The following is a 19727-nucleotide window of genomic DNA, read 5'->3' as shown; positions in this document are numbered from 1 at the left end:
ACACTATATTCTCATCTTCACTATTCTTCTTTTCTCACTTTTCTAATTCAACTCCTTTTTAAACATGACATGAAATAAATACTAGTTCAATATGGCTGAGAGGCAATTATCCCACTTACTAGGTCAAGCATGTATAAGCTATTGTGGCCCTTGAATGCTTTTTCTGTGTGAACATGCCACAGCTGTACCTCAGATGCATTGCTGATTTTTCATCTTTCCTCCATTCTCCCCCATGGTTTTACTGTTAAATTTTTATCTCATTTCTGCTGTTTTATATCCTTGCTGGATATAATTTCTAGAAGATGTCTCTAGAAGACAGCTATTGGAGAGCCAGTTCCATATATGCAGTTTCCAAGCAAAGAATACAAGATGGAGAACAACCACTATATCACACAAATGACCTGTGTTTCCAACTGAATTTTAACAGATGAAGGAAATAGAAGGTGTATTTTAAGCTTTCCTCTTTTTAGTAGAAATAGATCGAAATTGAGAGAATAAATTATTGCGACCTATTGAGGTAAAATGTGTGTAGTCACTGAAGTTACAAGCAATATTTCCCATTTCTATGGTTGATTCTGCAAAGCGCTGAGCATAAGGCCCCTGAAATCCCAAAGCAAGTTACACAGATGCTCAACCGCAAGCCTGTGGCTGGTCCCATGTGGTCAGCAACCGCAATCATCAGAGAAGATGGGCTGGAGGTGCATTCTGGTTCCTCCAGTTCCTCCCCAGGGTTAGGAGGATGGAGAGACACTGCCAGATTCACGTCTTGGAAGCCAGTTTCCCACCTGTTCCACAAATGGGGAACAAACCCTCTTCCTGATAAAGGCAGGGACGGTAGCCACTCCTCCCACCCTTCCCAACAAACCATCTCCCTGGAACAAGTGACATCCTGCCATCGCAGGGAACTGAGTGACACATCTGCCTGTAGCAATATCATCTTGAATTGTGAATTAATCAAACTGCAGAAGTTGAGCTTAGGTGTTACAGGCTTCTCTGGGGAGCTCAAATTCACCTGAAAGAATTCAAAGAGTTTTAAACAAAATTATACCTACAATTTAGCAAAGGAAATGTGTATAGTTAAGTTTCTTATCGCTGGAGTGCTGCAAAATTGAAGTGAATTTTCAATCTAATTCATTCAGAATGATTCCTGTCGAATAATTATCTTCAATAAAGATCTGTCAATACAGTTTCGAGCTATTGTCATTTTATATCAAATATAAATTACACAGTAAAATGAATTCAGGTACACCTAAACTCAATGTCAGATGAAATCCTTGTATGATAATCGTTCTAGGAAAGTGAAAACAAAAGAACATAATTACAGTGAAATTCTTTCTCCTTTCTGGGTTAATATAGAATGGATGATTTTGCAAAATCACCTGGTGTGTGCATCTCAGGTAAGCTCAACCTAATAAAGCTTTCAGGATTACTTGCTGGAGAGAAAAAGCCATTATTTGGCTTTTGTAAAATAGAATAGCTTTAAAATAGATAAAATCATGTCTATTTTAACCAGGTAAAGATTTGACATTGATTTAAGCACTAGCTTGCCAATATATTTAGATAAAGCCTCTATGGCCAGAAACGCTAACTGCCCAAGGTGTACTTCCTGAAGGTTTAATTTAACAAAATTAATAATTTCTGAGACATAGAGAGAATCATTTAAATGTTTTGATTAGGGCATCACCAGCTGATGCGTGGCCTGGTATGTCTGAGCAGGAAAGAATTTCAGTTCAGCAGCTTTTATGACTAGATCTGATATTAGGAAACAAGGACTATGCTGGATCAGAGATTAGGCCACAGCTCCTATGCATCTAAATGGGCAACTGAGTATATTTTCCAAGAAGAAAATTTTTCTGTCCTACTCAATAGTTTATAGGGAACTGGCACAAAGCAGCAACAAAAATAGATCTGTAACTTCAGCTTGCTAAGCAAATATAGGATTGCCTTACACTAGAACAAGGCAGATTTCCACAGAAGCTGCAAAGACTCAGCACTTCTAGAGATCTCTCTCTTGCATGTGGCTGTGGGGGCTGGTCCATACATTTAGGCTTGACTGACACACTTGAGTTCAGAAAGTGAATACAAGTGGGGACGAGAGGCCTGGTCCTGTGCCCTATCTCTCCCCGTGATGCACGCCACCCTCCATGCCATCCTCTGAGGCCAACACCGGAACAGCAGTTGGGTTGTTTTAACAATGTTTTTTAGTGCTAAAAGTAGCAAACATTTTTTTAAGAAGATAGGTTCTCTGCTTTTAAAGTCCACACGTTGCTATTTTGTGCTGTCTTTATTTTTTCTTTCTCTCTTAGTTTGAATGCTTCTCCAAGCCAGGCTGCCCATGAATGTTTTCTAGATTTGCCTTAATCTATAGTAGGCAGATTGCCCCTGCATAGCAACAACTCAACACCTTTTGTGTCTTAATAGAAAATCAATCTAAAAGCCACTGCTTTTATACATGTATAGTTAATAAACAGAGAAAACCCAAAGATAGCTGGAGAAAAAGGGGGGGGGGGGGGGGGAATGTTTAAAGACTCTTTCTTTACAAGCATAGCAGCAAACTGAAGCATGGGTCATCCAAAGCAGAAAAGCCAGCAGCCTCAAGCAGTGCCATAATAGAGATCAGAAACCAGCATTCAGCTCTCATAACACAGAATAAAAGTTACAAAGAGAGTCTTCTGCTGGTGCTAAGTACCAGGGAGTGGTGACAATGGAGACCCAAAAAACAAATGGCTGTTGAAATGGCCTTTTTTTTTTCAAGTTACCACTGACTGTTCTGTTTTAAAGTCCTCCACAAAGTGTGGTCTTCTCCAGTGACAGTATAGCTTACACATAAACTAAGAAAGTGTGTATGGCATGAGGAGTGTCTGCTCAGTAAATAAAGCTCATCTAGCTAAATGGATCTATTAACAAAGTATTTTTAACATAAGTCTGAAGTAGTCAAATCAATCCTAGATGGGAGATTGGTGCTGCAGGATGCTAAAAGCTCTCAGGTATGTCCCTGGGGACATCAATGGCCTTGCTGGATTAGATCTCTGTTCAGACAGCTTTGGGGGATCACTGAGATGAATGCCAACAAAACCCTTAAAAACAGGGAAGCATTTTGGGCTTGTATGCATGGGCACATACTGTTAGCTTAGCTCCTTAGTGCTTTGCACCTGACATTAAGATTTAATTATGGAGCAACTCCAATTATCTCTTTTCCTGGCTGCTTTAAACCCTTGCTTTCTGGTTGCTGTAAATCCCTGCTTTGCCTTGCAGTTCTCCTTGGCTTCAGTTGCTCTATTATTAGTGATAGACTTACCCGTGCAGTAAATCAGCTCAGACAGAAGGACTTCAGTGTTATTCTTACGCTTACCCTTTGCTTGACCGGGGACTAACATAAGTCACATATGGCCAAATACCCAGTAAAGCTTGTTACCAACAATTCAAGGTCAGGTGGCACCTGCAGTGCACTATTTACTCACGTTTGTGCCATGATAAAGTATGTCCCAACAGAGACAAAAGCAATTATATTTTTAGATATTGTAACATTATACATTGCCAAGATGCTGGACCAAATACTAATAAAACCCTACTTTCTTGCCTGCATTACTACATGCATTTGATATTTTACAGTAGGGTACTTAGAATAGCTATTTTGCCTCTTCTTTAACTTGCATTACTCATTACACATTTTCCCTGTACCCAGACAGAGCAATTCTGGAAGATTCTTTCTTCTGAAATAGCTACGTGATCATCTATGTGTATAAATACACAGACTTATTTATGCTTTTGAAGACAGCAGTATAAAGCAGCATGTTAATAACCATAGAAGAGTGAAACAATGAAATGTCATTAACTTTTAGCTGGGCATAATGGAAGTTACACTCCATGTTACCTTTAATCTGTTTTTACGAAACAGAAATCTACAGTTGTATTAGCATTCAATAGTTTAAAGGCAGGGAGAAAAAAAGAAAAACAAAAAAGCCCTTGGAATTAATTTCCTTGATGCAAATTTTAGAGCTGGCTGAACAGCATGAGAAAAATGCTAAATAAATTATGTAATAAAACTGAGAATATGTTCAGAATAATGTATGACCTGGTCAAGACACTCTTATTTTTGGGGAAAGCAAAAGTGATTCGAAAGAAATTACCTCAGTATAATAATACTAAAGAGAACTAGAGCAATGTGAGGTAAACTGAGCACAACTAAAACTTTTTCATTTCTCAGAAATTTGGTTGAAATCAGTACTATGACTTGGGAGCAGTGTGTACGTTTATAAAGGCACATACCACAGAGGACTCAAATGAGCATCTGTCACTCCTGATGCCCAGCCACAGAGCTGGACTCTGAGCTAAGCTTGGCCACACTGACACTGTGGTCCCTCATAGAATCATAGAACAGTTAGGGTTGGAAAGGACCATAAGATCATCTAGTTTCAACCCCACTGCCACGGGCAGGGACACCTCACACTAAACCATGTCACCCAAGGCTCTGTCCAGCCTGGCCTTGAAGATGGAGCATTCACAACTTCCCTGGGCAACCCATTCCAGTGCTTCACCACCCTCACAGTAAAGAACTGCTTCTTTATATCCAATCTAAACTTCCTGTTTAAGTTTTAACCCGTTACCCCTTGTCCTATCACTACAGTCCCCAATTAAGAGTCCCTCAGCAGATGCCATATTCTCTGTTACTCCTTCCCATGCCTCAAAGATTGCACAGAAGCATTCTTGCTCCCTGCTTGCATAGCGGCTTAGAGCATTTAGCCACTGTCCTGGATGCTTCCACTGTCCTTGGGGACCCAACTGAGCATCACCAAGAAGCCACAGCCATGAGCCTAGAGGTGCCTGTGTGATTACCAGGGTCTTTCTGCCTTCCCCTCTGAAACCTGGATATCGGGACATTAACTAGAGTATTGACTATAAGCCATTTTTCTCCAGAAAAAGTGAATACACTTACGCTGTTACCTCTAGGCCAACAAGTAAATACCCCGTGCAGCATGATGACTGCTCTGGCAGCCTGGCAGGCAGAATACGGTCCCTTCCTGTTTGTAATCCACCTCCATCTCTTCTGCAAAGCTGGAGAGTGGAGGAGGCATGTGAGCAGCTTGGATTTGGACTGTTTTCTGAATGCAGCTGGGTTACTTATGGGCTACACAGTCCTCCTTGGGCAGAGCTGGTGGCTGTGTCAGGCGGCAGAAATCACAGTCCAGCACTGCTGTGCTTGGCTGCCTGCAGGGTGATGCCCTGACCCAAGAATCAGTTATCTGGAAAGCAGGGAGCAGAAGGCAAAATTTTGTTGCCATCTGCAACAGCTACTGTGGAAAGAAATTGCCTTGTAGGTGACAACAAGGTTGTCTTCTGAAGCTTGAGCAAAACTAGCGCATTCAGAAGATGAACACTGAGACTATTACAGCACTGTCTGGCAATCCCCAAGCAATGATCTCACCTATCTTGCATCAGGACAGCAAACATCTATTGCCCTCAGGGTCAGATACATGTGTTGCACTGAGGAGGCGGGAGAACTGCAATCAGTAACTGGCAGACACTCCCCATTCCCTTCAGGGCTCTTCACAGCATTTAAAGACACAAGGGGTGCAGAGGCCAGTGGGTGTCTATATGAAATCCCCCAGGCCAGGGTCTGCCCTTGAGGTTACCAATCACTGTCTCACTTCCCCGAAACCTGTCCTTTAACCTGGCAGAGAAGCTGAGAGCTCTAGATGGCAGCTGGTTTTATCCACCAAGACTTCCCTGGTGGGGTGTCCCTCATGTTTGTCTGAAGAGCTGGGACAGCCACTGGATCGTGGTCTCTGCAGATGGAAATTAAATATCCCACAGCAGTGATGGTTTGCTTTGAGCAAAGACTGCTTGCTGAGAGGAGACCTGAGCAAGGTAAGAGCTCACACACATTTGCAGACCTGCTAACATACTCTAAAATAAGATAAACACAAGGGGAAGCGTCTTTGCCACGTTTGCCATATGGTCTCACACCTGCCAGTCTCTTCTGCTGGTTTCCCCGGGGTAATTGCAGAGCATTCTTTTCTTCCCCCATTCCATTATATCCATGGAAAGACAGCTACCACCTCACCAAGCATGCCTAGAGCAAGGCATACTGCAAGGCTGTGGGCCATGACAAAAGCTGGTGACAGCCCCTTGTGACGAAGTGCAGCGCTGAAGTGGTGATGGGACTTGTTTGCACAGATGCTCTCGTGCCTGGCATGTTCCTCCACCATTTGCTGCTGGAGGAGTGCAACAGGTTGGAGTTGGCCTCTCTGGCTTCTCACATTGATACACATGTTAAGTTCATTATCATATTTGCAGTGCTTTTTCAGGATAACTGAGATGTGAATGGTTGAGCTGTGTCAACAGTACTTGCTGTTAGAACTCTGAGGAAATTAAGGCTCTGAAAAAATTGCAGATGGAAAGCCTTTTTTTTTTCTCCTTTTACTTAGTAATTCAACCAACCATTTAATAGAGAGCAAAACAATCACACAGAGGTGAAGGCAAGGTATGTAAACTAGATTTCTGCTTGGCTGGATATGCTTTCTTAGGGTGAAATTGGTAACACTTGTATGTGTTAATAAAACAGTGCCTACCCAAAATACATGGGAAAAGCTGGGGCAAAATGCCACTGTTGGCTTTTTCAAAGATGTTTCTGATATTCCTATTTACTTCCATTTATTCTTCAAAGGCCAGCTTCAATCCAAATAAGAACTGAGGATTTCTACATTAGTTCGAGAGTATTAAGAATGCATTTTCCAATGGCTATTTCCACTCCTATTATGGAGGTTCAAGATCTTAATTAAAAGCCATTAAATCTTCAAGAATCATTAGACTGGTTTTGGCCAGATGAGGTCCATGCCAGTAGGGCTTCTCACCTCCACTTATTTACAAAAAAATAAGTAAACTTTTACAAAAAATATCCAATGCTGAAAGACGCTTTAATATCTGCATATCCCTGAGCAATATTCTGCATTATATTTTAGTCTATACATATCACCCCAGAGTTCTCCTTACTTTAGGAGGCCTTTCAAATCCATGTATCCTTTCCTTTGCAATTAATTTTTGTTCCCCCCTCCCCCCTTTTAAGATAACCCAGCAGGAGGTTTCTTGCTGAATATTTTGCATAATGCTGAGGTTTAATCTGCATCACCTCCTCTACAATGGATTTTGTGAGGGTTTTTTCCAGTTTTGCTCATCAAGCAACCTGATGGTTAGAAAAGATATCTTGGGCGCTAGCCATAAGTGGAGGGAGAGAGGTGGCACGTCCCTGGTGCTTTACATCTTCAGTGTCAACTGGGTGCTGTTGTCACCCACTGCCAGGTCCCAGCATCCTCAAGCAATCCTGGCCATGCTGGGGAAATCCTGCATTTCACTTCCTTCTCCCACAGCAGCCCCACATGCCACAGCACAGAGGTCTCCCTGACATGGCTAATGGCATCCGTGCCTGCATCCTGCTAGTTGTGGAGACTCCAAGCAGCTTCACTACATCTTTTGCCAGGTTCAGAACCTCCCATGCTCTAGGGTGACCTGCCCCGTATTGCACATCAGACACCACTTGATTTGACTGCAGCCATTTCTACAGCCTCGGGCAGAGGCTTACTTCCCCTTCAGTTTCCCTCCCTCCCAGCCCTCAGGAGTCGGGAAGACTCCTCTATATGCTGTCAGAGATGACATGTAGGAGGGCGAGATTCAGAGACAGTTGGCAGAGAATCAGCACTCAGGCTACTCTGATGAAATGCACATTTTAAAGCAACCAGGGAAAAAGGAGGATAAAATACACTGCTTTATACTGCTGCATGCATTTGGGCAGAGGTCTGTAACAGGCCCAGTGTACCAGGATCATTCCAGTTCACAAAATGAGAAAGCAAAGCGTCTCCCTTCCAAATTCATCACGATCTCCAGGAAGGAAAGATTATAAATGCTGGACGTACACTGGAAATGAAAACATAAATCTACCTCAGAGAGTGCACTATTCAAACAGAGCATTAGTCACAGCCCTATGCTCTTTAATAGCCCCACTGCTGCTATTTATAACACCACAAGCGTCCTTGGAGCTACAGTAAGTCCAAACACCACTGGGACAAGTATTTTCCCACCCGTGAGAACAGAGAACCTGTTTGTGTGACGGTGGTGACTCAGCAGCGGCTGGGGCTCCTCCATCCTCTGTTTGCAGAGCAGTGGTGGGAGAAAAACCTTGTGTGTGTGAAGCTGCCATCTTGCAGAGTCAAACCCGCCACACATGGACTTGCAGAGCAGTTTTAGGCTCAGCACTAGAAAGTAACCCAGGTTTGTCAGGATGTTTCAACTTAGAAAAACAGCCGTGGGAGTGCTTGTGAATAGAAACATGTCCAGAAAACTATGTCTGCTGTTTGATGTTCAGTCATCTGCTATCTTTACTTGTGACAGGAGCTGTTAGAGGGTCTGCCGCCTTCTCCAAGAGGAATCCTGGCTCCCTTAGGCCTGAAGTCCTGTGTCCTTGAATTTTCCCAAACAAAGTACTATCCTGTGGCTTTGCCAAGAATTTTGTTTGGCCATTTTGAGTTTACCATTTCGCTTGCTCTAGTCAAGGGCTTTATATGCAAACTCTGACGCAAGTCTCAGCCTTTTAGTACCAATAGTAACACACTCAATGATGGAAGTATGTAATAAGTAAATGTCCTTCTCTGGTGGGGAGGGGTGTATAGCAATGTACAAAGTTTAGCTTTTCTAAGAAAGTCTTCTAATTCTCTTCCTCTCGGACAACAACTCTGAACTCTGTTTTCTGACATGTAGAGAAGATATCTAGTGCTTCAGAACAAGAAGGTTTATCTGGCTGAGCTCTGCAACTGAGATCTCTTGGAAAGTTTCAGCTGTTGCAGAACACAGAGCCAATGCTATTGTACAACTATGCCTATGTGACTGGGCTTTCTTAAATGTATTTATTTCTGGACCATAAAGTGAGGGTTTTGTTTTATACATGGAGATTTTGTTTTAAATAGGGATTGTATCTAAGGGGAAATGAAATTCCTGCTCCTTAATATCAAATGAAAAATGGATTTTTGCAAATCTTTACTCCTTGAGAGCACCTTGATGGAACAGAATCTCATCTTTACATTTCAGAGTAAATATGTGGGCATACCTGTCTGCCAGGGTCAGTGATTTAGCAATCTAATCACCAACTGCAGAAACCACAGCCTCCAGCTCTTGCCCCCTGGGGCCAAATCCAGGAAAGAGGAAAAGGCAAATGTCACATTTTCCTGCTATTAAAGCTCCAGGGCACCCAGAAGTCTATTCAGCCCAGGAAGAAGCAATCAGCTTTTTCTGCATCTTCTACAATATCTCCTCCCAAGCCTATTCAGACAGCCACCAAACCCTACAGGTGACTAAGACTCCATGAGGCTGTTTTTCTGCATTTTAGAATAAAGAGGTCTCACAACAGTGCCCACGGTGGCAGGCCCTACAGCAATCCATAGTGAAAGGTAACACATGTCCCAGGAACACCAGTGCCTAAATAAAGAGAGGAAAAGAGAAGCTCAGCTTGATATGAAAATGTGCCCAGGATGACCCAGCCCAACAGCCAAAGAGTGACCATATCAGACATGAATGGGGAAGGGACAAGGTAAAGAGAAGCTGTGTTTTCTGTGGCTTTCTTTGGCATGGCCTCTTTCTCCTACATTTTATACAGGCATTTACCTACTTCTCTGGTCTTGACCTAAGCTTATCATCCTCAGCACAGAGGACAGCTGCTCTCCCTGACAGAAAGGGGCACCCAACAGGTCCACTTCAAGTTCCCATTCTGAATTAGGCAGACAGGGGATTTTAACATGGGCCTTTCCGAGTGATGCCCAAACCACAGGGCTGCTGGCTATTCTGCCTTAGGGTTCAGCATTTCCAGCTGGAGCTGTTCCACTCTGCAAATAATTAAGCTGGAATAAATCTGGTTTGGTCACTGTCATGAAGCCTAATTCGGTATAGATCTAGAAAAGGGTTTTCACAGAGATGCCCGTGATCCCCACCATGTTATGCTGCAAGAAGAAGTTGTGAATTTCCTTCACGCTGAAATAAGGAACTAAAGGGGAGATCCCAAACCCTGGGTAACCTCTTGGTCCAACCGCAGAATGAACAGAAACAAACACAATTAAAAGAGGAAATTACATGGCCAGCCTAATGTTGCATCACTGGAGTTGGCCTGGAAACCTCATAAGCCAGGTCTGCCTGCCTGTGGATGGGAAAAGAATAATATAATACAATGAAGAAAGTAAGAATATGTTTGTTCCTGCTGCTTAACCGAGCTCAGCAAGGTTTCTGAAAAATTCCTTGCATGCTCCAAACCTGCACATCTATTGTCATCCATTACGTTGCTTGGAGAAAACTCTTAGATGTTCAAGATCTGAGCAAATCAAACACTATAGGGATGGTGCTGGCAAGCGGAAATGAAGACATTTGAAAGCTACTCCCTCACACATCCCAATTTAACATAATCTGACTTCTTTCAGATCTGTGTCATGTGGTTGATTTCAAGCTCCCAGGGAAACTTCCTGTGGTTGGGACATTCACAAACTCTGTCTCTCATGGGGGTGTTCCAATAGGTAATAACATATGTGATCATGTTGCAGACATTGCTTGAACTGGGGAGCACATCTTGTTGTCTTCTTTTATGGAGCTGCAGTTTTCATAAGACTGGTGGAATTTAATAACGTAGCAGACTTTCTCCCCTCTGAAAAATGTGAAAATGACCAAAGGATTCAAACATTGAGACATCCAAACAAGGCAGCCAACATGATTGCATAAGACTTGCTTCCTTAGAAAAAACATACTAGAAATGTAGCTTTTTTTTCCTGTACTCTTAATTCTCTAATCCTTGTTAACTAGTTTGCTGGTAGGACTGGAAACCTTTTTGTTCATGGAAGCCACACAGCCTGTATTGGTGAGGTCCTAGTCATTAGAGCCTCTGCCTCAATTTACAGGTTCTCTGTGTTCTACGGGTGAGGAAATCAATTCTTCCTTTAGCAAAACCTTCCTCTGACTACTTTTTTTGATGAAAGTAAGTCATGAAAATTCTATTGACTATTTTCACAACACAGTTGAAAACCGGATACAAATGTATGCAAAACTGGGCAGCCTTCTCTTCAAAATACTCCCTTCTCCAGAAAAAGGCAAGAAAAATGTTGGTTGGAAGTGTTAGTCAGCCTGTATAGCTGGGGTGAGCAAAAGCACCTCACCTACAGATAGACACTGTTATGAAAAAGAGGAAGATGACAGGGCCCATGTTCCATACCTACCATGTAACATCCAGAGAAGGCAGACCTGCTTCCTCAGAAGAACCTCGAACAAATGTGGGCTGCCACAGAAGCACCTGGGAGAGTGAGACTATGTTGACTTTTCAGGGAACCAGCTAATATAGTGCAATAGGGTCCAGCATAGCCCATTCTGGTAGCTAATGCCAGCATCCCTCCCTGCGGGCCGGGAGTACAGATATCTGGGAGGAGGAGGAGGAGGAAGAGGAAGGTGGTGTCAGCGGCATGTTTCACACCATGTGAAGCAGCAGCCACAGCAGCTGAGAAGGCTCCCATGCCAGGAAACTGGATTGCAGATAACTGAGAGGTTTCTCCCATGTACTGTGAGTCTATAAAACTGTATGTGGATGGGTTATCTGCCTTGGAGTATGCCTTTTCCCTTGACTGAACCTGGGCCAATAGCCCATCATTTCCACCAGGACCCAGCTCTGCCTTAAGAAGCAACATTGGCTTGAAAAGTGCCTTTGTCATCCTGTATGTAAATAACAGACACAGTGCAAGCTGCACCAAGTTTAGCAAAGACAATCATAGCTCCTATAGATTTATTGTTGACTGTGTACACATTAACATGTAAATACATTTTTAAAAGCCTGAACGCAGTACATGTTTTCTCAGTCTGTGTACTTAAATTGATAAAATACATCTGCTCTGAAGAGCTATTACAGCTTATCACAGAAACTTGGATCTAATTTACTGCCAGGAAAAAGCTTTCTTAAAGCCTTTCTTTTTCAGATACTGTACCATAAAACATGATAATTCACATTAAGAATGCATTTAAACACTGCTGAAAAGACAACTTGTCCTGAATAAAAGGCATTCAGGGTGATGGCTAGTATAAAACATAGCCAAGATTGTAAATACAGACTTCAGTGATTTGGAGTGCTTCGAGTCTTGCCTGATGAGCCTTATATAGCCAAAGTGGCCTAGAGTCTGCTGAAAACCATTGCTCATTAAATCAGCTCCCTTTTGAGTCCTTGAAACCACCCACCAGATGTTGAGAAATCCAGACCCATTGCTTTCCCCCCACAACAGTCTCTTCACACTCCTTTGTGGCTTTGGTAGTGTACCCACCAGAGACAGGCAAAATTTGTTGCTCTTCAGAGGTTATAATCAAAATAAATTAAAAAATCAGATAAATAAAAAGCAAATCAAATCAAATCGAATCAGAGCAGGGGAGCAAATAGCAAATACCAAATACATACTAGCTGACTGGCTGTGAGTTGAGGATTGGTGCACTGACAGACCATCTGAGCCATCTTCTGCCACAGACACAAGCAGATACCTCCATATCTTGAGGAAAGGTTAAGGAGAAGAGCTAATGAAAGGAGCTTGAAGGGGCAGTAAGGTCTGCATGAAGCAGTCTTGCCTGCCCCTAGACCAGTCTTGCCTGGCCCTGCAAGAAGTCCCTGGCCACTGGAAGATGCTGCCACAGCCCATCTGTACTCTACAGTGCTCACCCATGCACAGTGCTCATCATCCTTCCCAGATGTCCTCCTCATGCAGTCTGCTCTCCAGCCCTTGCCTTTTCGTTTTCCTTCCCCCCTCCTGATAGTGGGGTCAGCATAGAGCAGGTGATGAGGAAAAGTGGCATGAAAATACCCCTGGAATTCGCAAGCAGCACATGATTCCCTAAGCAAACTGTGTCTGGGCAGCTGGCTGCAGAGCCATGCTTCCTGGAGAACAGCTCCTTTTGCTCCTGCACCAAGGACCTTCTTCAGGACCAGCACCTTTCTGCAATGGCTCTAATGGATTTGGCCAGGGAGGGCTACAGTTACCTACTGGTGCTTGGTCACTTGTCTGGTTCTTCTCCTCAGGTCCTCTCCCAGCGCTCATGTCACGAGCATTAAGGCAGACCCTGGTGCTATGGGGTAGCAGCTCCATTCTCCCAAAGAAAGAGACTGAGAGGGAACAATACCCTGGCCTCTCCTTACCCTGTTGCAGCAGGGACAGACACAGCCTTTCTGACAATTTTAGGGGTTTCCAGGCACTTGGCAACTTTTTGCAGCCCCATCTTAGACAGTGGTTCCTGCTTGCATACAGAAATGAACCACTTGCCCCAGGAAACAAGCAGAGCTGAAGTGCTGCCCTTGTACCACTACCAGATCCCTCTTCCTCATAAACACTCCCCAGCTGAAGGCCCAGTGGGTATCGGGGCAGGGTGATCCTATGTGCATACAACCACTGGGACTGGGAGTGCTTTTCAGCATCTCCTTAGCCACCAGGTGAGGCCAGGTGGTCGCGTCCTTACTCCAAAATCAACTTTCAGAGCATTCAACCCACCCATCTGCTCAGAGAAGCAAACACTTTGTTATAACTGCTTAAGACGTGGTAGAGCAGGAGTATTGGACTTGGCCAATTTAAATTCATTTCTAATCCTGTGTAGCCCCATTAAGTGATCCCTAGCAGCTGCTGTTCAACCGCACATCCATGTTTCCTTGTTAACAAACTGGAAACACTGTGCTGCTCTGACACCCCTGATCAGTGTTGCTGCAGATGCACTTTTGTGCAAGGCTGTTCTGCTAACGTCAGTACATTTCTAAGCATCGCCAGCAAAGCAGGGCTGCACACAAGCAGAGAGGCTGCAGGAGGCAATGGAATATTTCATGCTAGAGATGCAATGCCATAGACGAGTAGAAAGAAGGAAAAGAAAGAAACACGTAGGTAACTCTGCTCCTCCCAAAGGATCAAGTTCTCTGGCAGATTTTCAAGCTTTAAAATGATAAATGCCCTTGCATTCTTGCATGAACAACTCTGCCAAATTCTCTTCCTCCCTCTGAGCAGAACTCAGACTTTCCTGGAGACCTCTCTGCAGCCATGGATAAATCCTGTATTTTTTTGGCAATGTTTAAGTGTTCCTGTAATCTCTTTGCATGCACTCAGGTGTCCATGCAAAAACACCACCAAAACCCACCCAAAGTATTCAGTGCCAGGCACCTAGCAAAAGCTGGGGACATACACATTAAATGCTTGAAAATACCACTGTGGAGCATGCTTCTCAAGCCACTGACTCCAGCTAATTCACAGGCCTTCAGAAAAGGGCCCGCTCAGGCCAGCGTCCACAGATGAATGTTGCTGTTCAGGAATACAGCATTGCTGACTGCAAAGAAAAGAAGAAGCAAAAAAAAAAAGTCAGATTTCTTTGCTTCTTCCATACATTACAGTTGCTCAACTGAAAGACTTCAAATTTTCCTGTAGTCATTTTCTGTCTTTTTTCTGTTATGCTTCCAAATAACAGGCATTCATTTGTGAAACTCAAGAAAGAGGAAGACGTTGAAAAGCTATTGATCTGCCAGGTGGAAAACTAGTTTCCAGCATTTTTTTTTTTCCAGCTTGGAAAACACCATATCATCCCTTCAGTAAAATACTAAAATCATCATAAAATTGTTTTATAACAGGAAAATCACAAAGACAATTCATTCTTTTAATTTTGTTTTCAAGCCTGCACATCTATTGTATGCCATGCCTGTATGTATAGTCAGTTGTGAATACAGTTCTGGGACTTGTTCACAGTGCCAATTACAACCAGAGAAGAAAATCCTGCTAGCAATGCTGACATTCATCCCTATGAAAAAAGCATCTCTAAAATAACTGCTCATGTGCCACAGAAGATGCCAAATTATAGTACCTCCCTTTCCATTAGTCATTCCACAGCATTGTTCCCTGGTGCCACGTCTCATGGTTCCCCAGCAAGAAAGCAAAGATGCACCCAACTCCCTGCTACCTTTAAGAGACAGATTAAAAGCATTTTCTTTTATATTTTCTTGTGGGGGTTGAGGAGGAAGTGGGCCATGAACAGGGTTACAGAAGAGTTTGGGATGTTGCAGTTCTAGGCAAAAACACTTCTTTGCAGAATAGCAAGAAACAAGAATGCTTCAGATATTTTCTCCAACTACTTCCCAGCTTATTGTGTCACCTCTCTCCAAAATAAAATGCCTTCCCTGCACTGTTTGGCAAAGCCTACTTTAATGTCTCTTGGGCCTGTGGCATTTTGTTCAGCAGCAAACAGAAGCCGCCAATACCAGCAGGTACCCATTGATTGCCTACTTCAGCTATCAGTCCTGTCAGATATAATGGGGGCTGACATCACATCTTTCTCTATACTTAATGAGCACTGTATTGCAAGGGTCAGAGAAACCCTAGACAGACAGTACTCAATGTTGAAAAAGAGCTTTTAAAAAAGTCAAAATCCAGTTCTTCCTGTAGTTGCTCCAGAGTGGGTGAAGTTGCAGAGAAAGGACAGCTTTCAAAGGCATAAAGTGGATTCTGGCATGTTTTCCCCTTTTGTGTTCCAAGCTTTGGATTGGAAAAGGCTGCACTGAGGGTGGGGTTTTTGTATTAGTTCAGTTGTGCTGCTAGACATGTATTTAATATTTTTCCCCGATATTCCTGTTATGAGAAGTTGCAGCCAGAGTTAGGGAAACATTTATCAATAAAGAAGGCACATACACAATTACTACAGCATGGTCTGAAACAAAGGGAGCTCACTTTTCATTACTCTGAGACATTGGAAAGGCTCTGCCATTCTTCACTTATTCTCTCTCTCACCAATATTCAGCTATTGGAAACTGGCACCCACCATTTCCTAATGAAAACACAGTCTCCTTACAAGCTTTCAGTGAAAATACTGGAGGTGGACAACATCAGTGTGGTTGAGGTGGGAAGGGACCTGTGGCAATCATCTGGCTAACCCCCCCCCGTTCAGGTAGGGTCACCCAGAGGTGGTTGTGCCAGGAGCATTTCAAGAAGACTTTCAAGTATCTCTATAGAGATTATACACATAAAACATTTGTTTTCCTCATGTAAACGTGCAGAGTGCTTTATTTTACCCCAAACATCCTTCAACAAGAAACAAATCACACAATGATGAATAGGTCCCAGTGCAATGGAAGCAAGCCTTCAGATGCTGCATGATTGGGGTGTGCATTAGTTTCTCCCATGACACCAATCAATCCTTCCACTGCTTACATGAGAAACAAATAATCCTGCTTTCTCTTTCCTCTGACCTGTATCTTTTTGCCCTTTCACACACCCAAACTTTGCCTGTGGTACTGGGCCTTCAAAGAGGATTACAGAGACAGAGGGATCCTTTTTTTCCCCGAGACACCCAAGAAATGTACAGCCAACTTTCTAATCATCTTATGCCATCACAAGGGACAGCAGGGGTGACAAACCAGCCTGGAAATCTTACGTGGGTCAGATGGGTGGTTCTGTGGGCAAAGCAGTGACTAAGCAAGTTTCAGTTCAGCTAGCTTGCTACTCTTCCCCTGGGGAAAAACAACTCCTGTGTGAATAAAGAAGTGGTTAAATGTGAGGCTACGTGACCAGATCTCTCACCAGTCTTCAGTATTTGGGGATTCATTGGCCACTGATGCATGCATTTCTGAATTTTGCTAACATATGATAGTAGAGTTCTGCATATTACTGTCATCCAGGCAACTACCCTGTGGCTGGTTTTTGGGGGGGTGGTGGGGTTTTTAGACTTTGCTGACCTGTGGTGGTAACCAGCTTTGCAGACAAATGTCCCTTATGTGAGGGACCTTCTTCACTGTATGCACAACAGTGTACTTTTTGGAAGCTAGCACTGATTTCCCCAGAACTTTCTCATTTTCCTATTAGGTGCAATAATATCCCTGCTCCAGCACCAACTGAAATAATTAGGAGCCATATCTCTGGGCTTCAAGAGGCTGAGAATGAAGCCTCCAATTTGCTGTGTGAGACTTTCTGTAATAGCATACCACAGTGAGCTGCCCCAGAAGCAAGAGACTTATTCAAGAAGGTGGTTGGGGCAGCAGGAGGTTGAAATTGCAAGTTTCTCTGGCAAAACTGAAGCTTCCTGCCCCTACCTCTAGCAAGGAGATCCAGTACCAGGGTACTGCAGTGCCTGCACTTTTAAACAGGGTTTAACAGCTGGGTTTGTTTATCCCAGATGTTACCATACTTGATTCTTCATTAGAAAGATGGTGCGACTATAGCAGCCCAAATAAATGGGCTATTAGTAAGTGTATTTCTTGATAGCTGAAAATCCTATTAATGATAAAAAGAAAAAAACCCATGATCCATTTAGCTTGTCAGCTCACACTTTTCTCTCTGTTTTGTATCTCAGATTGGTTAATCAACTCTATTTTATTTTTATTTACAGTTAACTTTTACTGGTGGATTCAATTGCAAAGGCTGAAGCAGGGAGGGGACACAGGACTGTATGAAAACCAGCTGTTGACATTGCATTTTCTTTTTAATGAGACATTTCTGCATTGCTTTGCCTATCATTGCCTAATTTGTGGCCAATCACAAACACATTCCTACAGATGCAGATGATGACAGTGTCAGAAGACTCTCATTGTTCTGGGGGTCACAGGAAGTCAATAGCAATGGAAGGACTTGGGATCCCCTGCAAAGAGATTTCTAGTGTTTTTAGAATTTGTCCTTAACAAAAATCTAGGGTGAAATTAAATTAGACAAAACTACTTCAAATTAATGTTTTGGCAAAGATATTGTGTATGTTATCATTCCCACCATATACATTTGATTGCTGTGTCAGGTTGTTTTCAGGCTTTTTCCACAAACACAAATTGTGCCAAAATGTGAAGTTCTCAATTAACCGTGCAGTCTATTGTGTGAGCAACCCAAGCCCAAAACACAGCATTACTCGTGTCCTTAACCCTGTAAAATGCATTAGAAAGTCTGAATTCACATGTTTCAAATTAGCTTACATCAGAGATGGACACAGGCTGTGATATGCTGGTACTGCACACAAAATATCCCTCCTGTGTGATGCTATCCAGCCAAGGGTCATGAGCAAACACAAGACAATAGCCATAAGCATACGGTAACCAAGAAGGGAATCACAGCAAGGGGCAGCCTCTACTGGAACAAATGCTATGTACAAGCAAATCTCAGGGGTGCTAAAATGCTTTGCTCCAAGGAAAGGCTAGGACATCCCAGGAAAGGGCACCAGTCAGCCAGACTCAGCTGAAACACAGGTTGCCCCATCTGCACAATGCAGTGAAAGCATCTCAGATACACTTTAAAGAAGTGGTCCTTTAACCCAACCAAGCTTGTGTGAAGCACCATACTGCTTGGATCTTTTTCCTGAGGACTTACATAATGCTTTCATGTTCACACTCACCTTATCATTCACTGCTGCATTGATTTGGTTTCTCATGCTGGTGAAGTTCTGCATTTCACTGGCTCTCACCTACCAACTCACTTGGATTTCTTTAATCAGGCCATTGCTTCTCTCCAATTCAGCGAGCCAGTTTCTAATGCCTAGTTGCAATTGATTTACCATCAGTATTACATAGTTAAGGCTGTTTGCTTTATTCCTGTATGTTCAAGATGCCAATGGCATTTTTACTAGCTCTTCCTTCCTCACTAGGCTGCAGTCATCACCAGCGCAAGAAGGAGATACAAGATGAGCAGACCAAATAGGCTGCAGCTACGCAGCTCCTAAGAAGCTCTGTAGCACAGCAGCAGATATCAGCTTCTAATGCCATAACTTTGAAGGGAGATGGCTCCCCCATAAATCATACCCTGTAAAAACTCTGCTGTATGAGAATGGATATTGCTGAAAAACTAAAACCTGTAGATCTTGAAATTAAACTCACAAATGAATAAACTATTAATAGGAAATCATATCATGTATTCCTTCACACCCATCTCTTCCCCTGTTTGACGACTGTCCACTAACATGTCCCAACTTTCAGATGTATGTGTTGCCTGACATAATTCATCAAATAGCTTAATCTACATGACAAAAATTATGCAGCTAATTTGTAAGCAGACTCCACAAGTATTTAATATTCAAAATTCAAGCTGCGGTGATTAGTCTTGATTGAACACACGAATCAGCCAGCATCTTTCTGTATTTGAATGATTAACTCCATTTTTTTAGAGGAAAAAAACACTTATGATGAACTCAGAAGCTGCTTTCTTCGGGACAACTCTGATATTTGCTGGAAGTCCATCCCTCTTTTCTTCCACCACTCACCCCCCAGTTCCACAGCACTCTCACCAGTAAACCCATTTGCAGGAAGTAGACAGAAAATGTGGATATATTGCAATATATTCTTGTAGAAATTTGGAATTTACTTTTACAAAAGTTTTCTGCAACACTTCGTCTGACCCCTGATTTTTCAGGCAAATAATGAATTGATTCTGATGAACAGTGGGCATCTTGCTGACACCAACTGAAAAGTGCTTTAGAATTATTTTCTTTCTCCTGCTCTGTCTTCCTTGCCTAGATCAATGGATGTGAAAGACCACAGAATGGGTGTCTTCCACTTAACTATTTTCAGAGGAAAATCTTGAAAGTTTTCTTTCTCTGTCTTAAGATGAAAAGCCATTTTGAACTTCATTGTCACTTCAGCACCAGCAATGAGATCAAAATGAAGGGTTTCTTACCTCCCCCCTTAGTGTGTACGTGGAAGAATATCAGAGACCATCTGATATTCTGATTATCATGCCACATTTCCT

Source organism: Pezoporus occidentalis, unplaced genomic scaffold, assembly GCF_034315485.1.
Source record: "Pezoporus occidentalis ecotype Australia unplaced genomic scaffold, CSIRO_AGI_Poc_V1 ctg2, whole genome shotgun sequence".
NCBI lineage: Eukaryota > Metazoa > Chordata > Aves > Psittaciformes > Psittacidae > Pezoporus > Pezoporus occidentalis.
This window is presented reverse-complemented; position numbering follows the sequence as displayed.